This window comes from Manacus vitellinus, unplaced genomic scaffold (genome assembly GCF_001715985.3).
Source record: "Manacus vitellinus isolate BGI_N305 unplaced genomic scaffold, ASM171598v3 scaffold_36_pilon, whole genome shotgun sequence".
NCBI lineage: Eukaryota > Metazoa > Chordata > Aves > Passeriformes > Pipridae > Manacus > Manacus vitellinus.
This window is the reverse complement of record NW_021940508.1, coordinates 3,376,888-3,395,381: the sequence shown is the minus strand read 5'-3', so window position 1 is coordinate 3,395,381 and position 18,494 is coordinate 3,376,888.

Sequence of the window (18,494 nt, the reverse complement as noted above, 5' to 3'; positions counted from 1 at the left end):
CTTGTACTTTTAATAGGTTCTAGCTCTAGAATAATTGACAACTCTCATATTACTTAATATATTATCAGGATATGAAGCTACTGATAATTCTGACAATGTATATGAGTAATCTAGCATTCAGGTACTTAAATTTGGACAGTTAGATAAAAGGATAAAACAAAATATGGGGCAGGAAGACATCAGTGGATTAATGTGCCATTAATGTATCAATGGGGATTAAACATAGCAGTTCCTCATTGAATAATTTAGGCTATTTGGAAAGAATTTATTTTTTTCATGAAGTAAAGCAAAGAAGATAAGAGTGATATTCATTCCTTAGCAGAAAAAGCAACCAATGTTTCACAGAGTCACATAGAATCTTGTCTTAGTCAGAAAAGTCACATTAACTTTTGGAAGTTCATAATACATCAAGCTCTTTTCATAGTACTGTTTATAAACAGACTTTTCTGGGGTTCTGATTTTCCTTGTGGACATAAATTTCTTCTGTGACATGAATATGTCTATGCTATCTGTAAGATTTGTGAAATTAAAAATCTAGGATATCTGTAAATATTTCTTTGCCTAATTAATGAGGATTGTATATAAAACAACAGCAAAGTAATACATTCTAGTAAGCCCTCCCAGACTTCAGCAATAACAAAGAAGTCTACTGAGCTGGAAGAGTGGTACAAGGGGTGCTGGAGTATGTTCAAAGAAAGCCAACAGACCTGGTGAAGAGTCTGGAACGTAAGTCCTATGAGGAGAGGCTGAGGGAGCTGGGGTAGTTTAGCCTGGAGAAAAGGAGCCTCACGGGTGATCTTATCACTCTCTGTAACCATCTGAAAGGTGATAGTAGCCAGGTGGGGATCAGTTTCTTGTCCCAGGTAAAAAACAACAGGACAAGAGGAAATGGCCTCAAGTCTCACCAGGTGAGTTTTGGATTAGATATTAGGGATGATTTCTTCACCTTTAAGGTGAAGCTGTCAAGCGTTGGGACAGACTGCCCAGAACAGTGGTGCAGTCATCACTCCTGAAAGTGTTCACAATCATGTGGATATGGCACCTGAAGATGTGATTTCATGATGAACAGGGTGGTGGTGCTGGATTGATGGTTGGACTTGGTGACCTTAGAGGTGACCTTAGAGGTCTTTGCCTCAGTGGTTCTGTGATTCCATGAAGCACCTATGCAACACTATTCCAGAGAAAGAAAATGAGATTAAGCATTCAGCAAGGTTTGAAAAAGTAATGGACATTTACATGAGGTTTAAGAACTTCAGACTTAGACCTGCTAAATGTAAAACATTTTGAAAGGATTTAGTGAAACGTTTTGATGCCTAAGCTGTTGTCAAAGATTAGGATTCAAGATGAAAGGTAACATGACAGATGATTATCTGACACTTCTTACACCTTTCTTTGGTATTTACATCTGGTATTTACAACGATCACAGGTAAGGTATTGAACTCTAATGGCAGAACAACTGAATGGCAGATGTTGTGAATCCTTTGAGATAGTTTAGAGTGAGTATGTTTTCCAAAAGTATTTCCTGTGCTAGGGGGTATGAATATGTTTGAATGTACAGGTAGGGGAAAGGGTGTGTTACTTGGATAATCTGTCAATTTTTGAGATTGTTCTAACCCCTCTTATTAGGGGTATTCATTATGGATATTGGGTCTTTGTATTCTGCTAATGAGATAATACCATACAAAAACCATTTAGCATGCAATCATGCCACAAAGCTTTGTTTTGATTATAAAGAAAAAATATATATTCTGCAAGTTCATAGGCTTTCCTCTTGCTTTTTCTTTTTGATGTAACTACACAAATTTCTGTAACTACATCACTGAAATGTGTGTATCCTTGACTCCTTTCTGAAAAGCAACTAGAAGTAGTGAAAAGGCAGTAAAAAACATAGAAAAAACATCCAGTCACCTAAGCTACTCAATAATATTGAATTCCAAACTATGGCTTTTAAAAATGGAGTGATTTGAGCATAGTAATTTAAACATCTCTCCTGAAGGACAGATGATCTTCACCCATGTGATAATACTGCTGGGTTCACTCCAAGAAAGGAATCTCTGCTAATATTTTAAATTTTTTTTTACTAAAAAGACCATAGCATGGGGCAGAAATACCACCTAGCTAGAGAACTCCAGGTGATTGTGAAGAGGTACTAGTGCTGTAGCTGGATGGAAACCTTGGTGAACAGACTGCAGTTATCATACTTTTGTAAGTCAGTTTATGTTGGTGGCAAAGACTCAAGAACATCCATGCTTTGTGTATCATGTCTAAAGGACATATTGCAAGTTTTGCTTATCTCTAAATCAGTTCAGCAAATCTTAATTTGTCCATGAATAAAAGGCCTCTTTGTCCAAGAATAAAAGGCAGCAGGAGACAATGAGATATTTTATTATTCTCTCATCACCTTAGTTCTCTCCCTGTATTTCCAAGGAAACAATTCATGTGGAACAAACATGTGCAAAGAACACAAGATCCACATAAAAGGGCACCAAGCATCCTGTTTGTGAATAGTTGTCATGTAGTTGCAGCCAGCTGCCATCATGTAATGATGATTTATGTTTTGGCTACCATTTGCTTGGCTTGCTTGTGATTGGCTTTTAATCCTGACTAGGTGGAATGATTGAGCTGCTTTCAAAAAACATGGCACTTGAAATTGAGCAGTTGTTACTGTTTTTCTTAATCCATCTGTCAGCTGAAGAAGATCAATCTAATCAATCTGGTTCTAACACTGGTGAACAGAACTCACAGACAGCATGAAAGGGCAACAGAATGCAGATCCAATGTTCGTATTTGGGCTGAAGGAGAAGCAACCACACCAGATAGTCATGCTAATTTTTATGTAAGAAGCTCTGATTAAGAGAGAATTTGAGAAGGATGCTTTATCTTGCCAAAGAGTATAATAGACAGTACAGAGAAGAAGGAAAATTCTGGTGAAGAGTATGTGTCACTGGCAATCATCTAGGCTGAAGACCTATGAAATCTGTTTGCGTGAGGCCTCCGCTTAAGTGGCCAAAAATATTTAAATGTAATTACCAAGTTCTCAGTTGAATAATTTGGCAAGCTTATGAAACATGTGCAAAGGGTTTCCATCGCCTCATGTGGTCCTTGTGCTTGTGAAGGGTGAGAAACACTTAAACTGAAACAGTCCTGATGTATGGGTTCTCTGCTGGACCAGCATTTTTAACTTAGTTTCCAGGGGTCAGCTACTTTAAAGTTGGAAAGTTTTGCTAATTAATTCCCAGCCAACATGGCTTCTTGACTTACAAAAGGGAGCAAACAAAGCAGGGACAACAAAAAGCCTTCTTAAGGGGAGTGTTACAAATTAAAAAAAAAAACTAATCAAAATGAAACCAAAACAAACCAACGACACTTTAAACTGTCTTATAATTTCAAATGCTGTTTCTGTGAATAAAAGGCCTTGGGAAAGACACTTTCTATCCATGCAGCAGAGCAGCAGTGTATGTATATTACTGAACTCTTCATGACCTGTACTTAAATTACTGAGAATACAGTACCAGGCAATCTGATCTAAAAATAACACCTACAGTATATATAATACATGTTAACTGTGATCTGAAGAAAAGTATAGAGAAAAAGGATCTATGCTCCTTTTTAATATTTTTTTTTAGCATGGATAATATAAAAATTCCTCAGAGTTAAAAATTATGATTTTAAAGGCTTCAGGACTTCTCACTAGATTTTTCTTCCTGGATGTAAGCTGAACTATATGAGTGGTGCTGTTTTTTAAGTGTAAATAACCTCCACTTCCTCAGGCTTTATTATTCCTCCCTTTCGCAAAGTTATTAAATAAAATCTGCAAAATGTTCCTCTCCCTTCTGTCCCAGAAACAATTAGAAAAATACAGTTCCAAATATCATAACATAGCTTCCTATTAAATTCAAATGGAAAGTTGTAAACAATCAATGTAGCACCATTATTTTCATGCAAGATTCTAGGCTGAATGCAGTGAATTTGTAGAATTTCATCTGTGTATGTGTGTGTCTCAATGAACAGTTTTAGTGGGTAGCAGTGTCTACTGTAGGTAATTAAGATGTTCCTTCAATTCTATTTCCATAAACCTATGACTGATCACAAATTGAGGAACTTATAAGTCTATTTCTTGGACCAGGACTTTGTGTCTCATTCTGTGTTAAGCAAAACATGGAAAGAGTCAGTTCAGTTTGCTATTAAGGAAGAAAATTCCACGAAAAAGTTTTTTCACATAAAGTTTTATGAAAAGGAATTACTGAGAGATCGAGTAATTAGTGAATGGATACTTTAAGTTTCCTTTAGGGCATATGGTAAGATCCCAAATATAAGCTCTGAGAGTTCTGATTAAGCCCCCACGGAAAAACTATTCATGATTTTCTCAGTTGAGAATATACAAGAATTGTAATGATCTGAGAAAGAGGTTTTTTTATCAGTTGCAAGTGAAATTATTTCTTCAGGAAACTGAGAAAACTTATGTCATTTGCAGTGATTTTGAAGTCAGCTGCCTTCATCAGCATCTACTTAACGAAAGGGAAGTTTTTCAAATAAATGTAGAATAAAATATGAAAGCACAACTGAACTTCTAAAATGGCTTATGTGAAGCGGCTTGAACTTGTCACTCAAGATTCTTTCCTGGATACCACCTCAAAATTTGGTAGAAAGTGTGAAGCACTGTGAGAAGTTAAAGTAGATACTGCATATAATGTTTGCTTACTAGACTAATTCAGTATAGTCATAATTCTTTTAGATTGTAACAATAAATTGGAGAATGAATAATATAAGCTTACAGTTAAATCCATCAAAAAGTGCTGCTCATAGGAAGGTTGAAATAAAACAGTGAGCAACAACAACATGAAAACTTGGTATTAAAAGCTGTGTAAAATTGGTGTATGCACACTTATATGCCCATTTATGTTTAAAAAAATAAAAATTGGTTGAAAATAGCTTTTAATACTATGCTCAAATGTTGCAATTCCAGAGATCACTCACTATGAAAAGCTGAAGATGCTGAGCTGCAGCTCTTATCCCCTTTTCCAGATCAAACGCAGAATAATTATTTTTTCAATTTTTCTTTTCTTTTTAGAAAGTTCTTCCTATTTTAAAAAGAATTCTTAAAAAAAAAAAAAAAGAGGATATATCCTGCCTCAGTTTTGAATAAGTTTAATGCAAGTTATAGGCTGATTTTAATATGTCATCATTGTTTTCTGATCAATGTCTAGACAAACCGTATAAGATAACAAATATTTTATTTATGCTTTAAAAATGCTTAAAATGTTGAGTGACACTTTATATAATCTCTTCATAAACTTCAATTTTGTTAAGATTTGGAAGTAAAGACAGGAGGAATAAGAGCTAAAAATTGAAAAAGAAAATATTTAATTGAAAGAAGTGGCAAAACTCATGATGACTTCAGTTGTACTGGAGCTAAACCATAAGTCGTTGTTTGGGTTTTAGACAACTGAAGAGAAAAATAATTTCCCATCCCTTATATTGGATAACAGATATTTCAAGCACTTCTTTCATAAAACTCCATGTTCCAAAGGTTTTTTTTTTGCTTTTTTCATCTCAGTGTTTTTGGTTGTTTCTTTGACTTATGAACAAAGACCTGCCTGAATTTTCTCTTGGCTTACTAGTAGGATGTTATAAGGCTAGTTTGTTTTCTTGGGACATAACAAGCCCTTTTAGGCTTGCAATCATTTTGGCTTCAATGGCCAAAAGGCAACTAATTACCTCCAGACAAGAAGGTCTTTTTCATTAGCATTTGAAAAATTAGCAAATATAGCTAATTAACTTTCATCTTGCTGTCAATCTGTCTTACTGTCAATCCACATGAACCTAGGCACTAATTTAGGCTCTTAAACTAAACAATTGTTCTTTTTGATTGCTTCTGACTAAACATATAAGAGAAGTAAATTTCTCCTGGGAGTAATTACTCTTCTCACTAGATTCGGGGTCATTAGTTTACGTTCAGTGGGTACTCTCGGTACACTCTTGAGGAAATTATGGTCTACTTAAATTTGGCACTGCTCAGAGTGAGCAAGTGCAATAGAATATGTGGTAGGGTGATCTGGACATGTGAAGCTCATGAGAGTCAGTGTAAGTTTCCCAAGTGCATCCTCACTGCTTTGTGTGAAACACCTATAACATAGATGCAGAGGGTTAGTAGCAAACACATGTATGGGAGAGACTTAACAGCAAATAAAAAAATAAGTAAAAGAATACAAAGAACTAGTTTTTATAAAATGAAATCTTTTTTTTTAAGGATGGTTATATTCTACCAATCATTATTCACTTGAGCCAGAGGGTGAAATTAGTGGAAGATAAATATATTTCAGGGAAAAAATTGGTGCCAAAATTATCTAAGTGAATAGATGAAACTGCTCAATGCTTATAATTTTGTAGATCAATAAAATATTTATCATTGCATTGCTGAGATTGGGGAGGTTCTTCTTCCCCTCTTTGCCATGTGTAACACTTGCTGTAATATACATACTGTGAAAAACCCAAGTGTGAAGTAGGCACTGCCATCTAGTATGTGATATTGTGTGGGGAGCAAGGAGCTCTACTTCTCCTGCTGAAATTTGCATTTGATCTGTTGAACATCCTTGGGTAAAATCCTATAGCCCTTCAAACAATTATTTCTTTTTCCACACCTTGGTAATATACTTGGTTCCTTCTTAGGAGTTTAAACTGTTAAAAGGGCAATGGGATGCACGAGGTATGCAGATTCAGCGTGACTTAGATAGCTTAGGCACAGATGTATGGAGCCTTGCAACAGCAGCAACATTGTTAGTGAATGCGGTGAGTGGTACTAATTACATTTGGAAGTACATATAACAAACTGGACAATCCAGTCCTTCCAATAGTTCTGTTCAGTCTAGTGGGAATGCTTACACATGTGAGTTTACAGGATCACAGCTCAAGTCTGTAGGGCCAGTAAGTCTGATTGCAAAATATAAAACAAACATGCATCCAGAATCCTCTATCCACTATTGCCTATGCACTACTTAAAACATTTCCAACAATTATTTGTGTTACAGATGGCTTTTAAAACACCTTTTAGTGTTTAAGTGCTTCAGATATCCCTTGGACAAGTGCAGATAATTAATTAAAGAAAAGATTTCCCAGAGCCTCCTGAAAGCACACTTGTCAGGCAATCTTACTGTTATTCGAAGCTCCATTGTTTCACAGATTGTTTATGTTAATCTTCTCTTGCCCTTTTTACTGTTCCAGGAAATTTTGTGGCAGAATTGAAAGTGGAGGAGGCTGAGACAGACAGTATGAGGCATGACAGCCGCTCAAGCTCTCCTAGCCTGTGTATGGTTTTATGTGCTTCTAATTATCAGTGTGTGGGAGTTTTGTCAAAAAAAGCTGGGCGTGTGGTTCCTTTTGTTCTTCTGTGTCTGTTGTGGTTTATATTTTAAATGGGACACAAATGTGATTTATAGTGCATGGCATGATACAGTCAGGGAAAATTGGTCTTTTCCAGGCGACACAAACATGAGCAGGAGAAAGAGTGCACGTGAACAGTATGTTCCTCTCAGTGGAGAACACTCCACTAAAGCCCAGAGTGAGAGTAAACAACATGTGAGAAGCCCTTGTCAAAAAAGGAGAAAAAAAGCCAGTGGTTTACTTCCACTGCATCTAAAAATACACATCATTGAAAGGCAGAGCTGTGAGAGATCAAAGAAAATAGGCTTTCAGTGGAGTAACACTGAAGTGTGAAAAACACCACAGTGGCATGCAAAATGCTTCACACTGACCAGCAAAGCTCATGCCATAACACCTGAGTTACCTTCTGGAGGCACAATGCTGAGTAGTACAGCTGAAAGCAATGCTGCAAGCAGATTTGCATAGGGTCCCATCCAGCTCCCTGCAAAATGTGAAAAAATTGTTTCCAGGCTCGCAATCACTTATTAGCCTGTAAGACAGAAGAACATAGTATTGTGACAGGTCTGAAAATGTTGTGGTTAAATTATGTGATTTGGTAAAGCTAGAGCATAAAAGAAACAAAGAAACAGGCCTCTTCCTTTAAAAAAAATTGCTGCATAAAAAGATATAGATTCTTATGATTTACTTCTTCTCCCAATGTGTTACTAATGAAGAGCACTTCATATTTAATTTAATGAAATAAAAGTATGAAAAAATGTATTTGAGGCCTTGATCTTTATAAAATGCTGGTTTCTTATATGTATTCTCAGAACAACTGAAAAAAAGCTACAAGAAATCTGATGAACACACTAGTGTTTGCTTCTCTAATTAAATGGGAGACTGTTTTGCACTAAAGCACAACACCTGAAGTGCGAGCTTTTAATGCAGAGTTGATCTTCCCAAGCCAGCTTTTGGAAAGGGTCAGCCTTACCCTACTTCTAAGGACTTCGAATTCCCTCAAAAATTCCTTCAGAAAGACATAACTCAAGCTGCTTATTTTACTACTAGTAGTTAGAGTAATTGACAATGTACAAATGTGAAATGAAGCACAGAGATTTGTGAAAAGAATGAATACATGGATATGTAATCCAAAGGACAAAGATAGGAACTAAACATTCAATTAATTTCAGTTCTTCTGAAGATAACACTTTACAGCAAATGCCTGAACTCTGCAAAGCTCAGTCAGTGGGTGGCAGGTTATCTACAGAGGAATTTCTCCTTTGTTTAATGAAGTATGATCCTGCAATGAGGGTTAAAAAAAATCTTCAGGGTGTTTGGATTCTCACTGGACTACCCGTTAGGGAAGGACCTGTGGATAAGTCCCAGCTCTGGGAACGCTACAGCCTCATTTCTAAGTACTTTAACTCAGAGCTAGAGAAAAAGAGAATGAAGAAAAATGTGGTTCCAGATGCAAATAGGTTCTTGAGTGTGGCAGTAAAAAATAAACAAGCCACGCTACAAGCACACACTGCCTGCAATCTGCATTATATTTGACTACAGGCAAAGGCAGGGAAATAGTCTACTGGTTAGAACAGAGAGGAAAGTGAAAACCTGTGGAGTGAATGTAGAACTTTTTCAAAGCGTATGGGTTTTTACCCTAAAAAGAGACCTGCTCTTTTGCATCAGAAATATCTGCAAAGACCTTTTAGAATTTTGCTCAGCTCCTTGTTTCGAGTGCCCGCTACCTCACTACAAATACACAACAAAATGCTGTGCTATGACAAGAAAACTAAAACCACTTTTGCCTCAGGGTATGCATGCTTTACTTTACTGGATTATATTGCTTCATTCCTGACATTTCACCCACTTACTTAAATCGTTCACAAAACATTTGATTTGTATATATTAATGCAAAACACACTCAACTGGAAGTTTTGTGCATTCTTACTCTCCCCACTTCAGGTATTCACTCTTTATGAGTGTGGAAATGTCGTACTTTGCCACCTTTCAATTCTGAAGTCTAATTGTATTTAGATTTTAAAACTGACTGATTTAAGTGAACAGGCCTGTTATACATATGATTTTTTAGGGTAGCTAGGAAGTCTTGAAAACTTACAGTTTTCTTTGTTTACGGTGGTAGCCAATGTACATGGAGTGTACAGTTTCTAAGCTCAAGATTTAAGAACGTCTGATGGCAAAAAGAATGCTGGACAAATTACCTTTCCTTTTAAAAATCCACTAACTCTATTAAAATTCTTTAAACATAATGAAAGTAGGAGGATCTTCTGTAAAATTTGAAGTGGCTTGTCTCCTCTGCAGCCTTTTCTTGATCTTCTATTCATTTGCAAAATTTGATTTTCAAATCACTACAGTATCTGTAGCTGTATATCTACTTCAGATACTTTCTAAGCACGGTCAAGTCAATTATTTTGTGGGGTAATGATTTCCCCCAACTCTGCAGTCCATGTACTTTCTTGAACACTTAAAGCGAGAATGGACATAACATACCTTTGCAGAGATACCGCAGACTCCAGTAAATCTACCTGTAGACCATGTTTTTTATGCTTTTTTTTGAATGATATTGGCAGAGTATTTTAGAGTGAATCTAAGGATAATATTTCCAACAATCTGTTTTATTGAAATAGTGTTATTGTGTAGTACCCAGGTGATACCACCTCTCTTCCTTGATGAAATCCCTGTCAAGTAGAGCTCTCAAGTAGTTCATGTCACATTTCCCTGAAAGTGAGCAAACACCAATGGAACCTTTTAAACTCCAAAGCTGTGTTTTAAACTGAAACCACGCAATTTAAAAAATGTAGAACAGCAAACTTTTAAAATCACAGATGTGCAGGGAGAGCTGGGATAATGCTTTCCCACAGGTGCTGTGGCTGTGTGGCAGAGTAAGGGGGAAGGATGGCTTGCTGCCACCTTGTTCTCTGTTCAGACACCTGCAGTGCTGCCACCCAGACTGCCCCGTGCCCCTGGGAAAGGCCTTTCTCTGCTCAGGGCTGGCTTTGCACCCACCCCTGCTCCTCCTCGGCCAGCCCAGAGTGCCCTGCAGGTGTTGCCTGGCCCAGCTGCCCAGCAGCCCTAACTTGGCTACGCCTTCTGGAGGGTTCCAGAAGCCTGGAGCCTCTGCTGCCAGGGCACAGTCACCAAGGACATTTTCTGCTTCTCTTTTCAACTGTGTGCTGGGCTGCATCCTGCCACTGAAACTCAACTCTGTCCTTCAGAACTCCTGCATCCTGCTGTCCTTCACCTCTGTCTCTGGCTTGTTCTATCTGCCAGGCAAGCGCCCTTGCCTTGCATTTCATCATTTCATTTCATTTTACTATTTTCATTTGATGCCAATCTTTTAATTCTCTTTTTTTGTTGTTGGTTTTTTGTTTTTTGGTTTTTTTTTTTTTTTGGCTCACACCAGGAGCTTTGTTTTCTCCTCTGTCGGCCATCTGGTGTCTATCCATTATCACCTTTTGGGAAAGTGCCTGATTTTCATCGGGCTAGAATCTGTTTAGTTTGAGCTCTCTGTAGACTGAATTCCTGGAGCCTGAACTAGTTTGAGAGTTTTGATTGTGGGGAACTGAGGAGCTGTTTTGAGACCTGTACCACAATATGGAAGGCAATGTAATTACATGGAGAGACACTTAAATGCATCTTTTAGACATTTAACCTCTGCTGGAGTAAATATATGGTGGGGTTTAATGAATATATAAAACACAGATGAAAACTAATACTCAAGGGAAAGAAAATCAGCGATGCAACAAGCTCAGAATGATTGCATAACAAATAATGAAGCTAACATGCCCCTTTTTGGAAAAACTAATGCTTTGATCCACCATTATGTTTATCTAATGAAAACATATTGTTTATCTAAGAGAATATGCAGTTGGCTTCTGAGGTCACTGTCATATGTCCAGAAAAGTCCAGTTTGCTGTGAGTAGAAACATTAGGAAAAACCTTGTAGGTCAGCCAGTATAGAGTCAAACTATTGCACACTTTCCCTGGAATAAATGACTAGTTTCAGGTCAACACGTGCATGAGGATTCCTGGCAGTTTGAGAAGGTCACCATCTGTTAAAGGAAAAAACAAGTTCAAAATTAAATATATGAGGTTAATCACCTTTTCTCAGAGGAGCCCAGTTTTCCTGCAGAGCATTAGGGATTAGATTTAAGATTGCAGAAGACTACACAGTAGGTAGAATATTGTACTTGCAGTAGGCAAGTAGCATGAAACCCAGGCTTTAAGAGTCCTAGTTTAAATAAATTTTAAACATATCTAATCAGCTTTAAAGTATTAGTGGAATTTAAGAACGGATTAACGTGTCCAGTTTAATGGTATCTAACAGATAGACACACCAAGGCTTCCTTCAGCGTCATGAAGTACCATGGCTTTTTCCAGAGAGGATGATTTTTGAACACTCTCAGAAGGATACGAATTGCACTCAAGTAATTGAGTACAACTCAAGCTCACGTATCTGTTAATGCACATCATTATGGATACTTTATCATTCTTTGTTGACTGGAGCAAGAACCTAAATCTTGACTCTCTACGACTTAGGAGTCAATAATTAGGGATAAGTAGAGCCCAATATAGTTAGTATATATGAGAGGATTCTGACCCGCATAAAAGCCTGGAGATGTACTTCTCTACATATTATGCATCTAGAGATACTAGAAAAAAGACGAGTAATTTTCAATAAGCATTGTTCTTTGTAAGACTAAAGATTTTTTTACACAGCTGAATTTTCCTATTCTAAACCCTTATTGATTTCACCTGGCTTTCAGTTGCAGCTGTGGATTTCAGATAAAGTGATCCCCTTGGGTTCCTTTCTTCAGAAATTAGAAACAATATATGCTTTATAGAGACTTTTTAAATTTATGGCATGTATAACGAGTAACCATAACCATAATACTGCTGCACATTGCCCTTTTGGCTGCATCTGACAAGGGAAAAACAATGAATATGTTACTTCATCTGAGTAGTTTAGCTACACTTTTGAATAACAATATCTGCTTGACTAAAAGGTTTTTCTGCAAGTAGGTAAATTTCTCATGGAAATCAATTGAATGAAAGTTCCTCAAAGCCTTTGAGAATATAGACATTCTTGACTGTCCAAACACAATTGTGCAATTTTTAGGTTTCTCTTCTTATAAATATAGAGCAATTATGTAATATTTTTGGAAAAAAATAAACAAAATTGAAAGAGGGTACCTGATGAGGACTCCGTGGTGCATCTGTCCTACACTGGCATTATAGGAGTTCCAAATCATGACTTTAATTGTTGCCTTTTGGAAAAATGAGCACCTATTTAGGATAGAAACCACAGTGTACAATTAATTAACCTCCTCATAATTCCCATATTGACTGGTGAGTTCCATTCAGAATTTCAGTACCTTCCTGATCAAACCATTTGTCCAGTTGCTGCTTTTTTCATAAGTGATGGAGGATGGCTTAGTGCAGATCAGCTTTCAGAGCACCCCTCTGAGTCTATCTGAAAGATGCTCTGTCCATCAGTATACTGCCCAAGGAAGGGCAGAAAACACTGTGAGGAGTAAGAATCATCACCAAGGTAACATACAGCAGAGAATATTACTGTTAACAAAGCCATCAATGAAACTCTGTTCGCTGACCAGCGTCAACAGGCCTGTGTGACTATGGGTAATATCCATGTCTCTGCAAATGAAAGAAATTTTGAGTGGAGACTGACAGTTCATTGCTCAATATTAGTAATGACATGTCAATCACTTACTAACAAAGTAGATATTAACAAGTACTAACAAAGAGATATTTTATAGTTCTAGGTTTTGGATTGAGTCTCTCCTTGAACACATAATGTTCCTTCGCTGTATTATTTATTGAATTTTTTATTTATCTATTTATTTATAAATTTCTGGATAGAGCTGTTGTGTCGTCTGTATCATTTGAACTGAACTAGGCTTCTTTTTTTCAGTAGGAGGACTGAAAGGATTACTCAGGAGTAATTTATTAGTTTCCCCCTTTCATATTTTCACTAGCAGTTGTAGAAAAATTATTATGGTTTTCTTTAGTCAAATTCCTATCCACCCCATTTGAAACTACTTTGGTTTAATGCTGCTGTCCAGGAGTTTCTTGAGAATGGTTGCATTTTTCTCCTAGTAGTATTTTTGTCATCTTTCTTATACCAGTGCCTTCAGTGTTCATATCTTTTCTTTGTGACTTACAATTCCATAACAATAGAGAAACTTCTGTGGGAATGAGCATTTATTCAGGTTTGGCCTTTCATTCCCTAGTTCTCTCATAGTGCAAGAAATGGAGTAAAGGTCATGTCCACTTTAATTTGCCTTGCTTACTGTATGATTTTCTCAACTAGCCTGCTGTACTACAAGTAATAAATGCTTTAGTTATGGATATGAAACAGCAATCATTTACAAACTTATAAAATCCCTCAGAGGCCAGTTGTACTCTATTACTGTAAATTAATTCTTTCCAACTAATAGGCTCTGTGAAAAGAAACCCTGAAGCTGTAGACATTCCAACAGCTGTTTTTCCTGCCCTGGTTTTAATGATGGGTATTATGCATAACCCTGTGATTCACTGCCCAGTCCTCCACAAACTCTGGTCCGTGCAATTCTGATTTCTGTGTCCTGACATCTGTATCCCAGTGCCCGTAACCCCCTGCTCCCACGAAATGAACTTACATTAACTCAAGTGCTGTCAGAGAGATTTCACAGTGTCAAAAGCAAGATTTGTTCCAGTAAAAGTAATATGAGCTTGTAGAAACTCACTTTTTCTTTTACTTATGAATACAAACTAAGACCTATTTTGAGGCACTGTAACTGCTGCTACCACTAGGAAACATAATCAATATTCAGAGTAACAGAAGCAACTTGGGAATGTAGTTCCTTTGTGTTATTTTTGGTATTTGAATCACAACATTTAACTCCTACAGGAAAATATGTGTTTTCAGCTGCATGTAGAGAGAAGCCTAAGAATTAATAGAAAATGATGCATCCTCAAATATAGTATTGACTAAAAATTCTTAGTTGTGACGCAAGTTGCTGGAACATTTTGTTTAGGGGTCAGTTACTGTAATCCCAGGAAGCTGAACTGTGAAAATAGCACCCCATGCTCCTGAATACCTTGTTCATATAAACGAAGTCCATTGTTTGGTGAGTACAAGAACCACGCAGTGGCTTTGAGGCATGCCTTGTTCTTTAGGAAGTGACAGCTCCTCTGCAAGCTTTGGCAGGATTTCAGTTAATTTTATGTCTCCCCATCACTTCCTGAACCACAAGACTGAAATGTGGTCAAATGTTTAGGTTTTTGTTTGTTTGTTTGTTTGTTTGTTTGTTTGTTTTTTTAATTTCCAGTCTCCAGTTCTTTCTCATAGTACTGGAGTCACTTTTATTAGAGTGAAGCTAGGCTCCACTCCAGGAAATGATAGCTATTTTGCCCACAAGAAACTTTCAGATGACACACTTATTTAAAACAATTTTGTTTATATTCCAGAATGCTTGATTCTCTTCAACAAATGAACTTAGTAAATGGGAACATAATTTCTCCCTCTCTTTTTATGTCTGTTTATTCAAATTCTTGAAGGTTGTAGGAGATAGCTTCTTGTCATAGATGCTAAGTGAGCAAACTAGAAAGATTGTCCTCCTAGACTTGCTGTTTCTGAATAGAGAAGAAACTTGTGGGGGCTGTGATGGTAGATGTCTGTCTTGGCTACAGTGATCATGAAATGATTGAGTTTAACATGTTCAATATAATGAGAAAAAAGAATTGTAGAGCTGCCACCCTGGACTTCAGGAGAGCAAACCTTAAGATATTCAAGAAACCATCTAGCAGACTGCCCTGGGAATTTGCTTTTGAGGCCTTAGGAGTTCATCAGTGCTGGTCTGTCTTTAAGAACCCCCCTTTTAGAAGCACGGCAGCAGGCAATCCCATTGTATTTTCAGTCAGTCAAGCAGGCAGAAAAACACCCTGGCTGAACAGGGAACTCCTCGTGGAGCTCAAAAGGAAAAGAAAATTATATGATCTCTGGAAGTAATGTCAGGCTTTGCAAGAACGTTACAGAGCTGTGATTCATTGTATGCAGGCAGAAGACATGAAAGGCCAAAGCTGAATTAGAGTTGAGACTGGTCAGTGTTGTGTCAGACAGCAAGAAAGGTTTCTTAAAGTACGCTAATAGTAAGAGGAGATCTAAAGAAAACATTGAACCATTACTCGTTGAAGACAGTCAGCTGACTGATAGGAATGAATAAAAAGTGAAGGCATTCAGTGTGGCTTTTTGCCTCACCCTGTAATAGTACTGATATATATGGGGCTACCTGGTGCCCTGAGTCAGTGGACCACAAGTGCAGGAACTGTGACTTTCCATTTGTGGACACTGAAATTGTAAGAGACCAGCTGTACGAGCTGAATGTTCTCAATTTCAGGAGCTCTGGTGGAATTTATTCAAGAGTACTGAGGGATCTGATGAATGTTGTGGCAGTACCCCTCTTGATCATCTATTAAAGGTCTTGGAAGTCCCTGCAGGTTGGAAGCTAGCCAGTGTTATCCAATTTACAAAAATGAAGGGACAAACCAGGGAACTTGTTGTGTTTAGGAATGGTGCTCTGCAATTCAGTGCCCTCACTGAGACTCTCCAAACCACACACTGCTCTTTTGCTCTCCCACTTTTCTTCCCCCTCTCTGCTGTGGCGGGATGGAGGGGAGAACTGGAGACACAAAAGGTGAAGTTCACAGTTTGAGATAAGAACAGTTTACTAGAAACAGCAATGTGATAAAAAGATGACCAGCAACAACAACAATATTGATTAAAAAAAGTGTACAAAAGAGACAGTGAGTCACGTGCCAAAATGCTCACGGCAGAGCTCATGACCTGACTGCCGCCAGGTTGCCCTGACCAGAAAAGAGCCCTTCCTTCTGGAAATAGACTCCTTTCCCCTTGTCCCCAGCAATGAAGTGAGGGGGTACAGAATAACTTCTGGGTCCTAGCTATACCCCCTCCTGGCTACTGAAAAAATTAACCCCATCCTGGCTGGAACCAGGACAGAATTATAGACTTTTTTGTTAGTCTAATCGGAGTTCCTGGAAAAATTATGAAGATTGTACTGGGTGCTGTTGGCGTTTAATGAGCAGCGCCATCATCAAGCACAGTCAGCATGGGTTCACAAAGAGAAAGGTCTCTTTAACTGTTTTGCTATCCCTCTATGATTAAGATCAGTTTAGTGGATGAAGGGAAGGTAGTGGACGTAGTTGAATCTCTGGAGGGACAAGAGGCCTTGCAGAGGAATCTGAATAGACTAGAGCATTGAGCAATTATTAATGGCATGAAATTTAACAACTCCAAATACTGGATTCTGCACCTAGGAGAGAGTAAAGCTGAGCACCCAATTTGATTGGGAAGGCAGTGTCTGGGCACCAGCGCTGCAGAGAAGAATGTGGAGTTGGTGGCTAATGCAGAGCTCAGTTTGAGTCAGCAGAGTGTGCCAAGGCAACCAAGAAAGCAAAACCCATCCTGGGGTGCATCGAACACAGTACAACTGGCTGGCCCAAGGAGGGGACAATCCTGTTGTGCTTGACCTTAGTGTGGCCTCACCTCGAGTGCTGTGTGCAGTTCTGGGCCCCACAGCTGGAGAAGGATGTGAAGACCTTTGAACTTGTCCCACAGTAGGCAAAGGTGAGAGGCAACAAAGCTGGTGTGAGGGCTGGAAGAGATGTCCTGGAGAGTGGCTGAGGGGTTTGGACTTTCCAGTTTGGAGAAAAGGAGGCTGAGGGGTGACCTCATTGTTCCCTGCATCTTCATGAGGAGGGAAAATGGAGAGGGAGGTGCTGAGCTCTTCTCCCTTCAGGGACATATGTGTGGGAATGGTTCACAACTGCACTGGGGGAGGTTCAGACTGGAATTATGACGCATTTCTTTACTGAGATGAAGCCAATGATTTTACCCCTCCTAGACTTGTCTTTACTGAAGCCAATGATTTTATCTTTGTTCTATTAATTTCTAAAGAAGGAGAAATAGATCATACATATTAACTAGAGAAGGCATTTTAACAAAAGTATAAGGCGTTCTATGACTCTCACTAGCAGATTTAAGTTAGACCCAGCAGCAGCTGTAAACAGGAAAAATGCCAATGCAGAATCCAGACGCAGTCTTATAAAACTGGTTCTGCAGTACCAATAGTTTGATCCTGTTTTATACCCCTCTAGCAAGAAACAAATTTTCCAGAAGTCACAGGAAGCTTCAGAAAATATGACAGAAATTGTATATGGACAGGTATCATGCTACTATTCTTTCCCAACATTTAAATTGTTCTATCTTCAGTAATTCCCATCCTCATAAGAGAAATTGTGTGTTATTCAAACCAAATCAAACCTTTTTCCACAGAGGAATCTACACTATCTGTTGCTAGGGGCTAGTTTGTGACAGCCTATTAGATTCACAGATAGTTACAGATTTGGTGCTATGTTCAGGAATCACTAAACTTAGTTCAGTTCTATTCTAACATGCAGTTGGAATACCAGTTATGATCAATTGTCTACTGAAATTTTATACATTAATCAAGAATGTCTAATTCTTAGAATAGATACTAGAGCTGCAGATCAAGGTGATTTTATTTCCTTGGCCACAGGTTATGTCAATCTCAAAAACTCAAGGAACAGAAAAAATGAAGCAGATCCAGTCCTTGGATCTGATTCAGTGTGCATTTGCTGTCACAGTTATATATTCACGTGGCGGTGCAATGCTCTGCAAAAATATCCATGAATTCTTAGTGTTGGAAAATCAATATAGGTAGTAAACTTTGCCAGTATTCCTGATGGGTTATGTAAATGTATCTAGGATTATAGAGGCAGTGGTTTGCTCGCATAAATAAAGGCATCTATTTGATGCATCTCCAGGTGAATTAAAGCTGGGTCTTAAGAACTTTAATGTGAAATTCATATTTCAGATTGAGATACCTACATTTATGTAGTTACATGGTGTCTGCATGTAACCTGTACTTACACTTGTATCACAGCCAGCGGGGCTCAAACTAACATAGAGCACACCCTCGCTGACCCTAGGAATTCAAGCCACAGTATAGCTTCAAATACCTCCAAATATCTTCTTAATAGATTCTTTGGTTCCTTTGCAATATCAGTTCACATT